Source organism: Oncorhynchus nerka, linkage group LG20 (assembly GCF_034236695.1).
Source record: "Oncorhynchus nerka isolate Pitt River linkage group LG20, Oner_Uvic_2.0, whole genome shotgun sequence".
NCBI lineage: Eukaryota > Metazoa > Chordata > Actinopteri > Salmoniformes > Salmonidae > Oncorhynchus > Oncorhynchus nerka.
In genome coordinates this window covers 51,814,893-51,828,582 of record NC_088415.1, presented here as the reverse complement: position 1 = coordinate 51,828,582, position 13,690 = coordinate 51,814,893, and positions in this window count along the sequence as shown.

Sequence of the window (13,690 nt, the reverse complement as noted above, 5' to 3'; positions counted from 1 at the left end):
ATGCATGCAGAGCAGAATTAGGCCCATACCCGCTAATTAACAAAATCCAGAAAATAATTGCTAAAAGTCTACAACCTTCCATAACAAAGCCATCCTCTACAGAGAGATGAACCTGGAGAAGAGTCCCCTAAGTAAGCTGGTCCTGGGGCTCTGTTCACAAACACAAACACACCCCACAGAGCCCCAGGACAGCAACAAAATTAGACCCAACCAAATCATGAGAAAACTAAATGATAACTACTTGACACACTGGAAATATTTAACAAAAAAACAGCAAACTAGAATGCTATTTGGCCCTAAACAGAGAGTACATAGTGTCAGAATACCTGACCACTGTGACTGAACCAAACTTAAGGAAAGCTTTGACTATGTACAGACTCAGTGAGCACAGCCTTGCTATTGAGAAAGGCCACCGTAGGCAGACCTGGCTCTCAAGAGAAGACAGGCTATGTGCACACTGCCCACAAAATGAAGTGGAAACTGAGTTGCACTTCCTAACATCCTGCCCAATGAATGACCACATTAGAGGCACATATTTCCCTCAGATTACACAGATCCACAAAGAATTCGAAAACAAACCGGATTTTGATAAACTCCCATATCTACTGGGTGAAATACAACAGTTTGCCATCACAGCAGCAAGATTTGTGATCTGTTGCCACAAGAAAATATCAAAGAAAAGAGTGAAGAACAAACACCACTGTAAATACAAACCATATTTATGCTTATTTATTTTCCCTTTTGTACTTTAACCATTTGTACATCCTTACAACACTGTTGAGTGAGGAGAACAAGTATTTGATACACTGACGATTTTGCAGGTTTTCCTACTTACAAAGTATGTAGAGGTCTGTAATTGTTTATCATAGGTACACTTCAACTGTGAGAGACGGAATCTAAAACAAAAATCCAGAAAATCACATTGTATGATTTTTAAGTAATTAATTTGCATTTTATTGCATGACATAAGTATTTGATCACCTACCAACCAGTAAGAATTCCATCTCTCACAGACCTGTTAGTTTTTCTTTAAGAAGCCCTCCTGTTCTCCACTCATTAACTGTATTAACTGCACCTGTTTGAACTCGTTACCTGTATAAAAGACACCTGTCCACACACTCAATCAAACAGACTCCAACCTCTCCACAATGGCCAAGACCAGAGAGCTGTGTAAGGACATCAGGTATAAAATTGTAGACGTGCACAAGGCTGGGATGGGCTACAGGACAATAGGCAAGCAGCTTGGTGAGAAGGCAACAACTGTTGGCGCAATTATTAGAAAATGGAAGAAGTTCAAGATGATGGTCAATCACCCTCAGTCTGGGGCTCCATGCAAGATCTCACCTCGTGGGGCATCAATGAGCATGAGGAAGGTGAGGGATCAGCCCATAGCTACACGGCAGGACCTATTCAATGACCTGAAGAGAACTGGGACCACAGTCTCAAATAAAACCATTAGTAACACACTAAGCCGTCATGGATTAAAATCCTGCAGCGCACGCAAGGTCCCCCTGCTCAAGCCAGCGCATGTCCAGGCCTGTCTGAAGTTTGCCAATGTACATCTGGATGATCCAGAGGAGGAATGGGAGAAGATCGTGTGGTCTGATGAGACAAAAATAGAGCTTTTTGGTCTAAACTCCACTCGCCGTGTTTGGAGGAAGAAGAACACCATCCCAACCGTGAAGCATGGAGGTGGAAAATCATTCTTTGGGGATGCTTTTCTGCAAAGGGGACAGGACGACTGCACCGTATTGAGGGGAGGATGGATGGGGCCATGTATCGCGAGATCTACCAACCAGTAAGAGCATTGAAGATGGATCTTGGCTGGGTCTTCCAGCATGACAACGACCCGAAACACACAGCCAGGGCAACTAAGGAGTGGCTCCGTAAGAAGCATCTCAAGGTCCTGGAGTGGCCTAGCCAGTCTCCAGACCTGAACCCAATAGAAAATCTTTGGAGGGAGCTGAAAGTCCGTATTGCCCAGCGACAGCCTCGAAACCTGAAGGATCTGGAGAAGGTCTGTATGGAGGAGTGGGCCAAAATCCCTGCTGCAGTGTGTGCAAACCTGGTCAAGAACTACAGAAAACATATGATCTCTGTAATTGCAAACAAAGGTTTTTGTACCAAATATTAAGTTCTGTTTTTCTGATGTATCAAATACTTATGTCATGCAATAAAATGCAAATTAATTACTTAAAAATCATACAATGTGATTTTCTGGATTTTTGTTTTAGATTCCGTCTCTCACAGTTGAAGTGTACCTATGATAAAAATGACAGACCTCTACATGCTTTGTAAGTAGGAAACCCTGCAAAATCGGCAGTATATTAAATACTTGTTCTCCCCACTGTACATGATATGTCATTTGTAATGTCTTAATTATTTTGGAACTTCTGTGAGTGTCATGTTTACTGTTCGTTTTTATTGTTTATTTCACTTTTGTATATTATATACTCCACTTGCTATGGCAATGTAAACATGTTTCCCATGCCAATAAAGTCACTTGAAATGAATTGAATTGTGTGTGTGTGAGAGAGAGAGCGCGTGAGCAAGTAAGAAAGGAAGAGAGCAAGGACGTCCCCATTCGTGCACTGTGGGGTGCTGTGTCGTTTTGCAATGGGCCCCTGCCGTGAATATTTCTGTCTCGGTCTTGGTTTGGTATTTTGATGTATTATTGGCTATGGAGACATTCTGCGTTGGTGTTCTTCCTGAACCAAGTATTGTCTAGGAATATATATATATGCAATACAGCCTGTGATAAGAGCTTGACCAGTGCCGACTCAAATCAGGGAGAAGAGCCGTTGTCTCTCTCGGGCTGACAGTGCTGGAAAGACTGCACAACTGTGTGAATGAATTAAGACTGAATCGAAAGACTGGTGAGTATTTTGCCTGCACATGTAGCCTAAGCTTTCTAATCATTTGATGGCGATGCTTGCTTACCCCTCTACACCGATTCTACTTTAATTTTGTGATTTGCAGGGGTGCTCGCAAAATATTCACATTTTCTGCCAAGGCATTGGAATGTAGACTATAGAAACCACTGCACCTGCATGTACCGTATTTCGCTTTCAACCGGGAAAGGTTTATTGGAAAGGTCCGGACTGGTCTGGGCGCATTCTCTGAAATATAACGGAGATGCCACGGTTACGCGTAGAAGCCACTCGACGAAGAGACAGGTGCGATGGAGAGGCTTGATGGAGGGGCTTGATGTTAGGTTAGCTGCGGGGATAGCGGTTCTCAACAAGGCATTGTGATTCAAGACCCCCAGAGAGAGCTCGGTGCTGTGCTTTACCCTTTGTGTTGATTTGAGAGTTGTAGAAAACCCGGTCTGTATAGGTTACGAGAAGACGGCTGGTACCCAGCCAGACATAGCCCGCATACCTGTCGGTCAGTGGTGAGTGAGCTAAGCGGTATGGCGACGATGGTGAACAGGTATTGCGTTCGACCGTAGAAGCGTTTTTTTCGCGGCCGCACCTTATGTTGCTGGTTTTGGATGTGCATGCTTTGAATACACGCATGTGTTGTTTATTAGCTGCCTGCCATTGAATGCTTTGGGTTACTGATAATGACAAAATACTCGTGTGGCATCTTCATTTGACGTATCTGTCTCCTGGGGTTGCTACTGTCTGGGCCCTGTGTTCTTTGTGTTATTCAATGTATCATTGTTTTCATGATGGATTCATTGGTTTTGTATGATTCTGTCATGTTTTGCATCACTTGATTTTTTATTTATTTTTTTATTTCACCTTTATTTAACCAGGCAGGCAAGTTGAGAACAAGTTCTCATTTATAATTGCGACCTGGCCAAGATAAAGCAAAGCAGTTCGACACATACAACGACACAGAGTTACACATGGAGTAAAACAAACATACAGTCAATAATACAGTATAAACAAAAAAAAGGCCATGATGGCAAAGTAAATACAATATAGCAAGTAAAACACTGGAATGGTAGATTTGCAGTGGAAGAATGTGCAAAGTAGAAATAAAAATAATGGGGTGCAAAGGAGCAAAATAAATAAATAAAATAAATACAGTTTGGAAAGAGGTAGTTGTTTGGGCTAAATTATAGGTGGGCTATGTACAGGTGCAGTAATCTGTGAGCTGCTCTGACAGTTGGTGCTTAAAGCTAGTGAGGGAGATAAGTGTTTCCAGTTTCAGAGATTTTTGTAGTTCGTTCCAGTCATTGGCAGCAGAGAATTGGAAGGAGAGGCGGCCAAAGAAAGAATTGGTTTTGGGGGTGACCAGAGAGATATATCTGCTGGAGCGCGTGCTACAGGTGGGTGATGCTATGGTGACCAGCGAGCTGAGATAAGGGGGGGGGGACTTTACCTAGCAGGGTCTTGTAGATGACATGGAGCCAGTGGGTTTGGCGACGAGTATGAAGCGAGGGCCAGCCAACGAGAGCGTACAGGTCGCAATGGTGGGTAGTATATGGGGCTTTGGTGACAAAACGGATGGCACTGTGATAGACTGCATCCAATTTGTTGAGTAGGGTATTGGAGGCTATTTTGTAAATTACATCGCCAAAGTCGAGGATTGGTAGGATGGTCAGTTTTACAAGGGTATGTTTGGCAGCATGAGTGAAGGATGCTTTGTTGCGAAATAGGAAGCCAATTCTAGATTTAACTTTGGATTGGAGATGTTTGATGTGGGTCTGGAAGGAGCGTTTACAGTCTAACCAGACACCTAGGTATTTGTAGTTGTCCACGTATTTTAAGTCAGAGCTGTCCAGAGTAGTGATGTTGGACAGACGGGCAGATGCAGGCAGCGATCGGTTGAAGAGCATGCATTTAGTTTTACTTGTATTTAAGAGCAATTGGAGGCCACGGAATGAGAGTTGTATGGCATTGAAGCTTGCCTGGAGGGTTGTTAACACAGTGTCCAAAGAAGGGCCAGAAGTATACAGAATGGTGTCGTCTGTGTAGAGGTGGATCAGAGACTCACCAGCAGCAAGAGCGACATCATTGATGTATACAGAGAAGAGAGTCGGTCCAAGCATTGAACCCTGTGGCACCCCATAGAGACTGCCAGAGGTCCGGACAGCAGACCCTCCGATTTGACAATTGATGTCGTCCAGTAGTTGGATGTGGGCCTATTGGTATATGATCATAAATGTTTAGCACTGCTTTCAATGTCAACATGCAACCACAGTAAGAATTCTGATAATAAGGATGACAATATAGTGAAGATGATGAGTTTAATCATGTTGTCAACTAGTCTACATAGGCACACTGATCCTATAAGGAACCACAGCTCTTATTCACCGCTATGCATGAGGCACATAATGTTAGTTTTGTTTAATTCCTTGGGTCATTCTTGTACAGTGTGACTCTGAACCTGCGGAATGACCTGAGGGTAAGTAATTGGCATGAAAGCGTGACATTGAATAATTCTGTTTTCTCAAGGTTTTCGGTGATTTAGACCAAAGGTCAGACATGTTGATTTGACTTCTGTCACTCCATTGATTGGCTCATTATTCTTTCAGTGATGGAATTACGGTAGTTCCATGGTTTATGGTCTAAGTGTAGTATAATGTAAAACACTGGCCTGTACTTTTAACTAGACTCATTTTATTGGTAGTAAAATAAGTATGCCCAGACTGCCGCCCCCTGTTGTTACCCTGTTCATTCCAAATGGCCTCTGGATTGCCTGCTATTGGTCCATAGGGTTTTCGATGGGAGCCGGAGGAGAGCCATGCATATAAAGTGCAGCAAACATGACATTCTTTAAAAATATCTATTTTATTTCACCTACTCTTGCTTCTTTTCCTTGACAGCAAAAGAAAACCCAACACACATAGGCAAAAACAATAAGCAACTTAACATTCACATACATACAGCACATTTCCACAAACATCATTGACATCACACTTGCTCAGACCCACATGTTCCCACCGTATCCACACCCAATGTGCTTTCCAACACTTGTAAGACTATTGTAAGACTTGTGAAACATGACATTCTACTATGTATTTTATTGTGTACACTTGCTGGAATGTAATGGCTTTGGAACTTGAGATGAGGTGACAGGGTTTGCTGAACTCTATATCTCTGACTGTGAGTGGGAGGTGATACTGATGTCTCTAAGGGAAGTTAGTAGGGTCAGAGCATTCCCATATAGAGCTGAAAGTGTGAAGGAGAAGGAGGAGTAGACACCAGATGGCCATGCTTGAAGGGACATTGAATGGACAATAGGATGAGCTTTGTGGTCTTTATTAGGGTTATGGTTTAGTGTCTATAATCACATTTATGACAAGATAAAGTTGTATTTATGTCCTTTCTAGAAGGGCCAAGTAGTATGACCAAAGGGAGGCTTCAGAGAAGAGGGATCAACATCAGGGAGCTTATTTGGGCTAAATCCCACAGGCAGGCTGAATATACTGTACACTAAAGCCTGGGCTGCCAACACACCACCCACTCTCTCAATGTTTGTGTCCATCAGACTTACAGCCCACTGCGGCTTCCTTAAGAACCCAACACTGCTCACTTACTGTTGGACTTTCTGGGGCTGGCAGATTGATTTACCCGGGGCGGCAGGGTAGCCTAGTGGTTAGAGCATTGGACTAGTAACCGAATGGTTGCCGAAAGGTTGCAAGTTCAAATCCCCGAGCTGACAAGGTACAAAATCTGTCGTTCTGCCCTTGAACAGGCAGTTAACCCACTGTTCCTAGGCCGTCATTGAAAATAAGAATTTGTTCTTAACTGACTTGCCTAGTAAAATAAAGGTTACATTTTCTTTTTTAAGTATTATTTATTGTTTTCAACTTCCCACTTTATGTTCAAGGCCAGCGAGTTCCAGTAGAGGACTTTAAAGGCATCCGAACAGATTGTGCATATATTATGCCGACATTTTGGGATGCTTTTCCGTGTTTTGGTCTTTGGCAAAGGTTTTTTCGGCAATTCGTGCACACAACATTTTATCTCGAGGCAAGCCGAAGTTCGGTAGCCGAAGTCTACTCCCCTTCGTCGGTGATTGCTTCTTCCCGATTCAGCCTGAAACTCAGTGTGGATTCAACATGGCGAACGACAACTTTGAGCATCGCTTGGTCCTAGGAGGTACAGAAGTACCTGCACCTCTACGAATCTAGCCATGCATTATATAAAGACCAACATGTATAGGCCAATTCTGGTCGTAGAGAGGGGGAGGAGAAGGGGAGGAGAGAGAGGGGGGGAGTAAAGGGACATGGAGAGAAGTGCGGAGAGAGAGATGGGGAGAGAGGGGCTGAGAGAGAAAAGGGAGGGAGAGAAAAGGGTAAGAGCAAGGAGGAGAGAGAGACAGAAAGTAGAAAGAATCGAGAGATAGAGATGGAGAGACAGAGTATGAAAAAAGAGAGAGGGGGAGGCATGCAGTCTAATGGAGTGTGAATGGTTTCCCTGTTTTCCCTGCTTTGGACACAGGCAACCACACAGCAGCCCTGTGAGCAGGTGCTCACCCCACTAGAGGAACAACATGTGCAGCCAGTGTTTCCCTTAGGCGCTCTTTAGACGGCGCCCAACCGGTTCATGTACTAAGCAAGTCTTGGTAACAGACCCGTAGACTCTTCATTCTGTTCCTCTATGACCAAGATGGCAATTGCAAACGATTTGTTCTTGTTTACTTCTGAAATAAATAAAAAATAAAACAGACATAGCCGCCAGCTGCGCAGGGATAAAACATTTGGGCAAATGCATCACCCCCAGCCCTAAACATCTTCCCACAGCCATGCTTCTTTTACACTGGTAAACATTGATTGATTGGTTTCAAAACTGCAGAGTGTGAGAAATGCTGTTTCCCTTTTAGCTGTAAAATGAGTAAACACCATTTGCCTCAGATATTCTTCCTAAATGCCTATTTGGGAGGAAAATGGAGGTTGAGTAAAAAGTGCTGCTTAATTATTTAAACTGCTTCATTATTTAAACATGAATAATAAAATTGCACTTTTTTATTGTCCAGTACCTCCATTTGCTACTAGAGTAGGTGAGGATTTCTCACACATTCAGTTTGCTCTAGTTCAATACACGAGTAGCAGAGGTTGGCCAGTGAACCAGTCGTGCATGACGAGGAGCTTTCCCTGAGACCTGAAGGCTCGTGTTAGCTCCTAGAGCTTCCCCAACCCTATAGTACTATGTGGCAGTGCAGGTGTTAATCAGAATTTATGATCCAGGTTTGAAATATCCAGATGTGACACAAGAAGGATATGTCAGCTACTGAGGCCCCATAACTTATATGGTGCATGCTGATGTTCTTCTGTTCGATGGACCAGTATGGAGTGTGTCCCGAAGTCCTCCTAACCGCCCAGACAGTCCAGTCTTTTACTTCCTCAGCACTACATCAACACTCTCAAAGCAACCCTGTGAAGCCTCTGTATACCCCAGGGTCTATAGGATCAGAGGGGCCTGGCTGTGCAGGCATCTGCTCGGTGACCTATACCAGCTGGGGTCCTGGGAGCAAGGTCGTCAGGGAGCCATTCTTCAGCATAAAGAGGGCAGAGGTGCTGGGCTCCCGGAGGCAGGCCATTGTACTGCCCATCAGAATGTAGATCTTGTTGTGAGGAGAGGAGGTACCAAAAACAAACCAGCTCACACCGGGGAAAAAAAAACACTATTTGGCCCAGTTCCATTTAGGTTGCTTGCTCCGGTGTTCACCGACCTGAATGGGTGGAATCTGATTCCTGCATGGGTCACGTATAGATAAGTGCTTATATATATATATATATTGGATAAAAGGCCCTGTGCAGTGATTTATTACACATTAGGAACATATTTGAGTATTTATGTTTTAAGTTGTATGCTCTTCTTTCATCAACAATGTCTCCCCTGAGCTCTGCTCATTATAAAGAGAGTCTGTTGCCCAGAGCGAGGTCTCACACAACCGTTCGAGTGATGCTAACATGTGTGTTCACTTCTGCAACACGTGCCTCTCAGATCCCTTAGCTCTGGATCCCCGAGTGTAGCGAAGCCTTTGCTACACTCGTATTAAAGCGAACCAGGGACCTAATAGCACATAGGTTCAGGGCGGGTGGGTGTGTGCGTGTGAGCATGTGTGTGTGTACGGAACATGTGTCTTGTGGATATTTGATGGTGAACCCTTTCATGTTTCCCACATGTTGCCATATTAGAGTTTATGGGAGATCGTTATCCTCTCAGGATGAGAATCTGATTAGAATCAATCTAGGGCACTTTTTCCCAAATGGTGTGTCTGAACCCATTGATGAGTGACAGTCAGGTCCTATTTGAGGTGTGGCTTAATGGGCTGTGGCTGGTCATCATAGCACCAAAATAGTTTGGGAACGGCTGATCTAGGACCTGCACTTGAACATTAAAGCAAAGTTGATGTGTCGGGCCTACTGTAAATGACAGGAGAGGAGTGAGAACTTTAATATAGAACAGGGTGAGGTTATTATAAACACTTGTAGACATAGGAAGGAGAGTTAGATTACTCCTTTTGTAAACCACTTTTGTTTTAGGATTTACAGTATGTAGCCTTTAGGTCACTTTCACGGGCCTATTTGCTTTCCTTTCTAGTTTACTATAACTCCATTTATAGCACAATAATGCAAATTTAAACAGACAGTGAACAAGTGTTCCTATACTGTGAGTTGGAATACGATAACTTTATCTCTGCCTTTTCTGCACTCTAGAAAGGTGATGGTTATTCCTGTGTCTGTGTCTCGTCTCTTGTGCTCATTTGCATTAAAGCAGCCGTCCACTTTGTGTGCCTCACACTGACTCAAACAACCGTTTCAAAATCCTAGTTTGTCTGCTCCCCTTGACTTCTTACTTCTTATGTAGAGTAGCTGGGTGTTTCTTGGAAGTACACTCTTTTTGTTGAAGCATTTGCTGCTTTACCCGTCCAAGAGAAAGAGATCACAGAGCCTGTAAAACCAAAGAAAGCCAAAAAGCTGGATGAGGATTTTATTGGCAGACAGAGGCACAGTAGAGTCTTTTGTCTTGACTTCTGGAGATTCTGGTTATATTCTGATTTTGTTTTTGCTGGAGATAATCTCCCTCTCCACCTCTCTCGTCCTACCTCTCTCCTCCTCTCTCTCTCCTCCTCCCTCTCGCCTCCACCCTCCTCCTCCCTCTCTCCTCCTCCCTCTCTCCTCCAGTTTCAGATGCCAAGGTTCTCTCTTAATTATGAATTTTCATCAGGGGAGAGTCAAAATTGAGAGAGACGCAAAGGAGTAGAGCAGCAAGTCTCTGAATATTCTTGAGTTGCCCAGCCAGAGCCCGGACTTGAACCTGATCGAACATCTCTGGAGAGACCTGAAAATAGCTGTGCAGCGACGCTCCCCATCCAACCTGACAGTGCTTGAGAGGATCTGCAGAGAAGAATGGGAGAAACTCCCCAAATACAAGTGTGCCAAGCTTGTAGCATCATACCCAAGAAGACTCAAGGCTGTAATCACTGCCAAAGGTGCTTCAGCAAAGTACTGAGTAAAGGGTCTGAATACTTATGTAAATGTGATGTTACATTTTTTGTATATTTAAAAAAAAACATTTTGCAAAATGTCTTCATACCTGTTTTTGCTTTGTCTTTATGAGGTATTGGATGTAGATTGAAGATTTTTTTAATGCAATTTAGAATAAGGCTTTAATGTGGAAAAGGTCAATAGGTGAATACTTTCATGAATGCACTGTATGCACTGTATGCACTGTATGCACTGACATGAAAGACAAAAACACCGGTAAATTATCTTCAAGTGATTTACATTTTTGAAATCTGTTTTAAAGTATTCCCACACGTAATAGAGAGATACACACGCTAAGTATACCAACCATTAGGACCCGTTAAGTTACCGTTGAGCTACAAGGTGTCAAAAGCGTTCCACAGGGAGGCTGGCCCATGTTGACACCAATGCTTCCCACAGTTGTGTCAAGTTGGCTGGATGTCCATTGGGTGGTGGACCATTCTTGATACACACAGGAAACTGTTGATGTGTGAAAAACCCAGCAGTGTTGCAGTTTTTGACACACTCAAACCGGTGCACCTGGCAGCTACTACCATACCCCATTCTAAGGCACTTAAATATTTTGTCTTGCCCATTCACCCTCTGAATGGCACACATACACAATCCATGTCTCAATTGTCCCAAAGCTTAAAAACCTTTCTTTAATCTGTCTCCTCCCCTTCTTCTACACTGATTGATGTGGATTGAACAAGTGACATCAATAAGGGATCGTAGCTTTCAGCTGGATTCACCTGGTCAGTCTATGTCATGGAAAGAGCAGGTGTTCTTAATGTTTCGTATGCTCAGGGTATGCGATCGTATAAGAATGTAAGCAAGGTTTGAAATGGTATGTTTTAGTCAAATGTTATATCTGTTTGGGCTTCTTCCGGTCAAGTTTCGGTCTACAAATTCTTTGTAATTATGTTCCGGCCACATAACCTTTCGCTCAAGAAAAAAAAAATCATCCCACGGCTAAATCTAGTTGATGACCCCTGCTCTATGTGCTCGACATCCCAGTGTTGTGCTGTGAATGCATATGGGCTTGCTGCAGTTGAGCTCTGTGTAGTAGCTGACGTTTGCCCTTGCTGCAGCTCAGCACAGTGCGCGTGTGTGTGTGTGTCTAATCCGGCAGTAGCCTAGTACGGCACTATAAATAAACACATACGTCTGCTGCAGACCCAGCTCCAAGTTATAAAATGTGTGTGCGATGCAGTCGAACATATGCATGTGTTCGGTGTGCATGTGTGCGTGGGTGTTTGCCTATGTGGGTGTGTGTGTATTCGTGTGTGTGTCTCCCTATGTGTGTGTGTTTGGGCTGCGGCTTTCTGTTGCTTGGGGAGATATTTCACTCAGGACTCAAAGACAAGCCAAGGGTACTGCTAAACACTCCCCATTAGTTAGACCAGAATAACATGTACTGTCTGAGAGAGGGTGCGGGGGGGGTTGCAGGGAGGTCGGGAGAGAGAGAGAGAGAGAGAAGGAGAGAGGGAGAAAGATGCAGAGCGAGAGAACTGAATGCATTCAACAGAAATATGTCTTCCGCATTTAATCCAACCCCTCTGAATCAGGGAGGGAGAGAGAGAGAGCATGAGACCGGTCCAAGTTGAGGATGAATATGCAAAAAAGGCAATTAGAAGCTAAGGTATTATGTTAATAAGAATAGAGATCTCGGCTGTGTGACCTCTTCTAGCTCTTATCTGCCCCTTTATCAGCTGGATCAGCTGTCTAACCACTTCTATAGGGCACTTTTCTGCTCAACTTTCCTTAATAGCTGTCCTAGGATAGGCTGTCTGACCACTCCTAGGGCTCCTCAATGATCAACTCTCCTTATAGCTGTTTTTAGATCAGCTGTCCCTAAAAGACAGTAACTCTTAAAACTACACTTTTTTTTTTAGTTACCAAAACGTTTTTTTTTTTCAGAGATGTTGAATAGTTTGATTAATTCTATATTTTACAGTTTTCAGACCAGTTGCATGTAGACATGTTCACCCAACACTGGACCTCTAGAGAGTGGGACCTGTGAGAGAGGGATAGAGGGGGGGAGAGGTGCTCTCTGGCTGTGGCTACTCCCAGAGAGTGGGACCTGTGAGAGAGGGATAGAGGGGGAGAGGTGCTCTCTGGCTGTGGCTACTCCCCAGAGAGTGGGACCTGTGAGAGAGGGATAGAGGGGGGAGAGGTGCTCTCTGGCTGTGGCTACTCTCCAGAGAGTGGGACCTGTGAGAGAGGGATAGAGGGGGAGAGAGGTGCTCTCTGGCTGTGGCTACTCCCCAGAGAGTGGGACCTGTGAGAGAGGGATAGAGGGGGAGAGGTGCTCTCTGGCTGTGGCTACTCCCCAGAGAGTGGGACCTGTGAGAGAGGGATAGAGGGGGGAGAGGTGCTCTCTGGCTGTGGCTACTCCCAGAGAGTGGGACCTGTGAGAGAGGGATAGAGGGGGAGAGGTGCTCTCTGGCTGTGGCTACTCTCCAGAGAGTGGGACCTGTGAGAGAGGGATAGAGGGGGGGAGAGGTGCTCTCTGGCTGTGGCTACTCTCCAGAGAGTGGGACCTGTGAGAGAGGGATAGAGGGGGAGAGAGGTGCTCTCTGGCTGTGGCTACTCCCAGAGAGTGGGACCTGTGAGAGAGGGATAGAGGGGGAGAGGTGCTCTCTGGCTGTGGCTACTCTCCAGAGAGTGGGACCTGTGAGAGAGGGATAGAGGGGGAGAGGTGCTCTCTGGCTGTGGCTACTCCCAGAGAGTGGGACCTGTGAGAGAGGGATAGAGGGGGGAGAGGTGCTCTCTGGCTGTGGCTACTCTCCAGAGAGTGGGACCTGTGAGAGAGGGATAGAGGGGGGAGAGGTGCTCTCTGGCTGTGGCTACTCTCCAGAGAGTGGGACCTGTGAGAGAGGGATAGAGGGGGGAGAGGTGCTCTCTGGCTGTGGCTACTCCCAGAGAGTGGGACCTGTGAGAGAGGGATAGAGGGGGAGAGGTGCTCTCTGGCTGTGGCTACTCTCCAGAGAGTGGGACCTGTGAGAGAGGGATAGAGGGGGAGAGAGGTGCTCTCTGGCTGTGGCTACTCCCAGAGAGTGGGACCTGTGAGAGAGGGATAGAGGGGGGAGAGGTGCTCTCTGGCTGTGGCTACTCTCCAGAGAGTGGGACCTGTGAGAGAGGGATAGAGGGGGAGAGAGGTGCTCTCTGGCTGTGGCTACTCCCCAGAGAGTGGGACCTGTGAGAGAGGGATAGAGGAGGAGAGAGGTGCTCTCTGGCTGTGGCTACTCCCCATAG